Genomic DNA, 7179 nt, shown 5'->3' on the forward strand with positions numbered 1-7179 from the left:
GACTTTTTAGTTAACCTGCTGAAAAGACGCAGGGACCAAGGGCTTGCGCGGGTGGAAAGAGGCCGAAGGTGGGAGGCGGCTCGGTGGTAGAGCCGGCATTGCTTTCTGCCCGCATCTGTGAGCGCGGCCCCGGCTCGAGGTGAGACAGAATATGGAAGTGGAGTGACAGACTGGAGAAGGAGAAAGAGCAGCGCCTCGTGTGAAGCCTGCTTCCTGACACATGTACTTAACAGCGAAAGGTGTTTTGAAAGCGGCACTTGTGGCTCTCCGCTTTTGTAAGAAGCCAGGCTGAGAACAGAGCTCGACTTGGAGCATTAAGAAGAAGTTAAAAGAGGAGAGGAACATGAAAGGATGAACCTACTGCGTGTCAAAGCAGGGCTCAGACGGGGCGCCAATAACACTCCATACACGCTGTGACAAGATGCGACATAGCAAGATGGCAGCTTCTGTTTTGAGTTGCTGTGGTGATCTCATGTGTGATAATGAGCCAAAACGATACTTGTTTTAAAATGTGCTTCCCACGCACATTTAATAAGGTAAAAGGGATGTAACGTCGTCTAAAAATATGACTTTTGTCTCCGAGGCTTCACCTTAAAATGCCGCCAGTTCCAGTAAGAGCTGCCCCGTGTCGTTTACACCTTCGCTCTGATAATGACAAAGAACTAGAAATGTGTCCGTTCTCATATTTTTTTCATGCCTGAACTTCCTTCCTCTTTCTGCAGAAGTGATTCTGTTGAGGAAAGCCTCCTACTTAGTGACCCTCCGAAGGCGAGCGCGCGCACCTCCTCTCTGCCCCCGGCCTGTGCAGAATGCGGGGCCAGCGTGAGAGGCCCGATGAAAGGCGAATATCAATGAGAGCGCGCTCATTGATTGGCTCATCAATAGCCCCCTGTCCACGCCGTGCCCTAAAACCATGAGGACAGATGGATAAAAACTCTAAATATAGAGCAAAGTAAGCTGTTTTATCAGCCTCATGCCGGTAAGATAAAGCCAAAGTCTCCAGTTGATTTAACTGTCACTTTGTTATTCAACCTGGGTTTCTTTCCACAGCTACCTCAATTATTTTTAACATTGAAAGCTTTTTTGGCATTGAGCTACACAAGCATATCTGAAGTAGAATCGTTACGCAGATACAGACTGAAATACTGAAATGTGAAGGTTAGATATAAATAATCTGAGGAGACAAAGGCAGAGGCTGCAGGAAAACGCAAGTTTGTAATATATCCCTTTTGTACAAAAAGAACAGCTACGTTAAGCCAGATATACAGCGGACGGTGCTATTTATGACTGCCCAGACAAAAGATAACGCAACGGTCTTATATCACAGTGTGAGAGGGGGTCAAGCATGTTTCCACAATCTCCTCCCGATAATCTGTGGAATTTGTTCTTTCGTGCACATAAAATTAAAGCCTTCATTGGGTACCTCCACAGTAACACAGATGGAGGATGCACACTTCTGACATCCCATCCCCTGGTTTCATACATCCGTGTCGACACGTCCACATTGCACAACACTGCTTGCAATAATACTAAAATTACCCTCGTCTCAATTTGCAGGTGTCCAAATCAGGAACATACCGCAAGCCATTACTCATCGTAATATTAACACTTTAATTATGATATGAATTTAATGGGGAGATTCCCCCTCCGCCCACCCACACTTTTGACAGGATAAGGCTGTAATTCTTGGCCAAATCCGGCAAAGCACTCGCCGTGTCTCTCAGCACATTCTCACTCCTCTGCCAAGTCCACGACACTCAGGGATCCACTCACCGAGCACTTATTGGGAATACGCGAACGACTACTTATTCATGCAATTATCCAATCAGTACGCGCTGTCCTGCAGATTCAGATCTGGAGCTTCAGCTAAGAGCACGGCTGTCGGTTTGGTTTGAGTATTTTTGAAACTGCTGATCTCAGATATTCACCACAACCGTCTGAGTTTACTCAGAAGCTGCACATATAAAAGAAAAAAAAAAAAAAAAAAAAAAAACATAGTTGAGCGGAAGGGAAATGCTTGCTTGAATTCGACAGTAGTGCTCTTAAACTTTGCAAGGCAGTGAGGATTCTATTGAGATCACACAACTAAAGCTACTGCGTCGTAGTCAAACACCGGTAGTCTGCGCCAATACTAAGTATTGGTATGTGGCGATTACAGCGAGAAGCAAGACATCCAACTACGAATATAGCATGGGCATCCCTGTACCATCTTCTCTACTTCTTGCTCTTCAATCCAGAATCCAGATTCTCAACTCAACTTCATTAATAGAGCACTTTAAAAACGGCCACAGCTGAAACAAAGTGCTGTGCATGGGCAAAATAAGAACACAATGCACAAAACAAACAATTAAACACCAAACAGCAGTAGGGTCTCATGCTGGGTTGAACGCCAAGGAATAAATAAGATTCACTGCATTAAAATGCAGCTGACGAATCTGCAGAGAGTCATGTGTTGCAGTCCTCACAGTGCAGGAAATTTTAGATCTGAGCACCAAGAACTGACACTGTTTGAGTCATAGCCATTATTAGCACAGTCGTTCTAATAAGTGCTTGGCGAGAGATATACAGCTTCACGTTAAGATGCATTTAAATATCTCAAACGCTAGTAAATAGTCTGAGAAGGTTTGTTTATAGAGTTTTGCGGGAATTTACAGTATCAAGTGGCTCGATCGTGGCCACGCTGATTCCGATTGGCTGGAGAGCATAGCTTTTAACATAACACGAACACAGCGCCCCTATTTATGTTTGTGGTGAGGAACAAAGAGTGCATCAAAGTAGTCTATAATCTGAGCTTTGTTAACTTAACATATGTCCAGCTTGTTCCACAATATGTACCATTCCTCCAAGTCATGGAGCACACACACACACACAGCTGAATGTTCTGATACCACGATAGGTAGTACAGACAGGTGCTACTATGCCTCAAATTATAAAGCCGGTCATTAGCATACAGAGTGGAAAAATATGATATTATCTCTTGACGCATTTCGAGATGCATTTAAAACGTCTGGTGTGAACATAAGTATTTTCAACTGCAGCAGCTACTTGACTACGCGGCTCAGGATGGATTTAAATAGCCACTTCTGAATGGGGCCAGTGTGGCTCATCAATGCGTTTTTTTTTTATATATATACTTTCACAGGCATTTCCTATTAATGGGTTCAGTGTGGTGTTGTTTTCTGGGTTTTATGGGACTGCTTGACGATAAACATATATATATATATTTATATATGTATCAAACCTGAAACCCGGTGTTATTTTAGTTGAGATGTCTCTGCCCCCCTGCCTTGATGTGTGAAATTTGAAACAAAGACAATCAGAAAATAGAACTAACCAAACCTTATAATGGCTGCTTGAGTCGCTTTGAAGAGAAGGTTACCCCTCCATCTGTCAGTTGGGTGAGACTCACACAAAACAAACCACATGTGAGAAGGCTGACACATATTTACAGTGGATATTGCAGGTGTAGCTAACAGACTCCTCATTCCGATTCTCTCCTGCCGGGCTGTTTACTGCTACGTTTGACGGGATACAACATGAGCAAGAAGTGCAGCGATGCACTGATACATTCTCATGGCTTCCAGTCATACTGCAACCATCGAGAGCCTCTTCTGAGAAGTCACTGCCTATTTCTGACTGCATCTGACTGTCAGTCTCAGCCTCCACACCTCTCTGCTGCTTTCTGCAAGCTTGCTGTCTCTGTTTGTGACTGCCTTTAGAGGCAGGGGAGAACAGAGAGAGCGAAAGACAGAGAGAGGCTCAGCTGCCACCGCAAACTGAAACCCTGTGGCTCCAGGATTGAGAGGAGTTCCGTCAGAGTTGGGGTTTCACACGTTGTTGTGTGATCTAAGATAAGAGCGGCTCAGCTGTATCCTCCTCCCTTCACTTAAAACACTCACGCATAAGCATAACGGAAAATATTCCAGGATGTCACGCAGCGAGGGAGCGAGTGTCTCTCGCTGCAGTAACGAAAGTTCACAGCACGTTACCTCCCGCCATTAAGCTGCACATGTTGAAAGGTGAATTCGTTCGACAGTGGACCACTTCGAGATGTTAAAACTGTTATTAGACAGACGCGCTCTTGTAATCCTTATACGTCCACCTATATATCTGAAATGAAACAGAAACCTAGCCGCCCCCCAAAAAGCCTCCTCTTTTTCGGCTCTTTGCACGGTTTGTTCTCGTGCACTTCGTTCTCTTGTTTAAGTGCATGCTTTTATCGTTTTACATAAGGAAAACAAACAGCCTCTTTGCTCTGATGAAAGCCCCATCTGCACATGGGCGTAATGGAGCGAACACACTGAAGATGCATTTTCTTCAGGTCAGGGCATAAACATCAGAGCTGGGCCTTCCAGCCTCATCCCCTGTCAGACCCAGGGCTGTTTGCTTGGTCAGCAGGGACCCTGTTGTTTTTTGTCTATTTTTGTTTGTTCCCTGCACAGTTGAAAGAGAAGAATGGCTTTCTGTTTGAAACATTACCTGATGGATATTTATGCAGCTGTGAGGCTGTGAAGAGACCCTTTGATATCTTTCTCAGACTCTGCACACACACACGCACACACACTTGGACACAATTCCTCTGCGAAACACTGAACAAGTCATTATTGGGCCACTGCAGGACAAGACACACATGCACGAGTTGCGCTCAGAGGTGTTCAGCTGTCGATCCTCATCGGCGTCGCGTCGACCTCTGTGTGGGACCTTGTGACCCTGGGGGAAGTGGCAGAGAGGTCATGGTTAAAATAAACTCTGGAAACCGGGTAAACAGGATGCGCGCACTCACCCGGGCATATGGCCCTCGCTAATGAAACACCACTGATCTGGGAGGAAGAGGAGAGCGGACGGTCTCCGTGGAAGGCCTCTGAGCAGCGCGGCGCGGCATTAGCACGAACGTACGGTACTGTGATATGATGGATCAAGCTGCTTAGCAACAAAACCAGCCTCTGGAGCTCAGAGAGGATTTTCTCTCATCAAATGTACTGTAATTTATTTTAAGACTAAAAGAGGGCGTGTTGGGAGTGAATGTCAAGGTATTACGCGGGCAGATTGGAGTTTCCAATCGTCAGTCACAGACGGCCGTGATGGATAATGAGACGGTGCAAACAGAGGTCTCGGTCGCTGGTCAGCCATGTGCACCGAATTACTGTATTCTAATGTAACAATCCTGCACTTACTCACAGCTCCATGAAGGTTACAGTTTTTGGCATTCGGAAAAAATAACTGAGAGGGCGATTGATTCAACTGTGATTTAAAAGCCACAATGACTATCTAGGGCTAAATAGGTTGTCAAACTAAATAGGAACGAATAGAATGTAAGACTTATTATTTAACTGCTGTCTTGGCAAATCTGTCCCGATGTTAAAAACCCTAACAGCTCCTCACATGGCCACTTAACTACTTCAAATACAACAAACTTTGGGTTGGAACTGTTGGAGTTATGAGGAGACTGTAGCTCTCAAATCCCTCCTCAGAGGCAGCCTACTGGAAGTTCATGCACTGGTAGGCTTTACAACAACACTAACCTAGATTTCATATTTCTACCCACTCTAAGCAGCAGCCTGGCAGAAGAATGAAGTAATCTGTGTAGAAATGAGCATGGGGGAACAGTTCCCAACAAACAGCTTGTTTGTGAACTTACGTTCGATTCATTTTACCTCATTTCTAGTTGAAAAGAAGACACATTGTTTATTAATTTTGCAGCTACTTGATCGACCATGAAAGCTGTGCTAACACAGAGACTCCATGCAGTTAATCCTAAATTTCTCATCCCCTTTGTTCTTGGGTGTAGCTTTGTAGCTCATTTGCCCTCCTAAATAAACAACCATCAGCAAGCGCGGCATCAAAGGCAGCGGTTGAATCAAGCGAATGAATCATGCCCAGAATGGGGGATTTCTCATAGTACCCTAGATGGTTGCTGTAAAAACTGCACTCATCTGCCGAAGAAGAAGCGGTGCGAGCGGTGTGAGCTCTAAGTGTCTCTCTCTCTGTTGCTGCTACTTGCAGATTTAGCACTTTCTGGCAGCTGCCATATGTCAAATGCTCTTTTTGTCTGTGTCCTCCTCCTCTCTTTCTTCTGAGTAGGAGATCGGGTACCTTTCAGCAGTTGCTCCAGTGACCTTTAGCAGCTGTGCGGGTGAAATTGGCTGAACCTGTAGTTTTCTTGCTCCTTTTAGGTCCCCTCCTTTATCTATTGTATAAATACACACGCCCTGAATTACAGAGCCGTCATGTCACTAATTTGCAGCATTTGCATTGGAGAAGATTACTCAGCTTGAATGTCAGTAAAGCAATACACTAAAAACTGACCTTTGTCCTGTTAAGTAATAGCATGTATACTTCCCTTATCTGTTCTGCATAAAACAGAACAGACTGTAAAAAAAAAAAAAAAAAAATTGCCTGAAACTTTAACCCTGTCAAATATAACACAGAATTATAGAGTGTGTAAAAAAAAAAAAAATTAAAAAAATAAAAACATAAAAAATAAGCCTGGGTTGTGGATGTGCTACTGACCTGTGCAACTTTCACAAAGTACAAACTGGGTCTCTTCTTCAGCCTGGCACACTTTGGAGTCTCCAGAGCTCCGCTGAAGCTGCTGAAGACACTCAACTGTGTTGCCTAATTAGTTCTGCGTCTGGGTTAATTGTGATAGGTGTACTGCTGCAGCCCCGTGCTGACCACGCTCCCAGTGCCGACGTGGTTTCTCGTGCTAAGCGCTCAATGAAAAAGGGCAGGCTGCAGATTTTGGACGTCCTCCAACAGGTATTCACGGCAGCCAGGGCAGACGGGATGGGGGGGGGGGCTTTTTTTGCACCTTCCTCTTCCTCACCTCCGCGATCCCTCTCGCCCCACTTATTCAGCCACCCTTGCATCCATCCACCTTTGGCCCCCATTAGTGAATGTGGTGCTGTGAGTTATGGAATGGCTTTACAGTGTGCTGAAACAGCTGAGGTCATGGATACAGACAGAGTGCACGCTGCCTCGTGTTCTGAATGTAAATGAGCTGGCCTCTCTCCAGCCAGGAGCTAAGCAGAGAGCTGCCTGATCTTGTCTGCTCCTTCCTCTGAGACACCAGGCAAGGAGGGGATACCGGTAATCAGCCCCGAGTATGTGGGACAGTAGTCAGTATTTAGAAAAAGCCAGACATCCTCTTTGGCAGCCATCTCTCCCAGCCCTTCTCTT

The sequence above is a fragment of the Mugil cephalus genome, chromosome 6 (assembly GCF_022458985.1).
Source record: "Mugil cephalus isolate CIBA_MC_2020 chromosome 6, CIBA_Mcephalus_1.1, whole genome shotgun sequence".
NCBI lineage: Eukaryota > Metazoa > Chordata > Actinopteri > Mugiliformes > Mugilidae > Mugil > Mugil cephalus.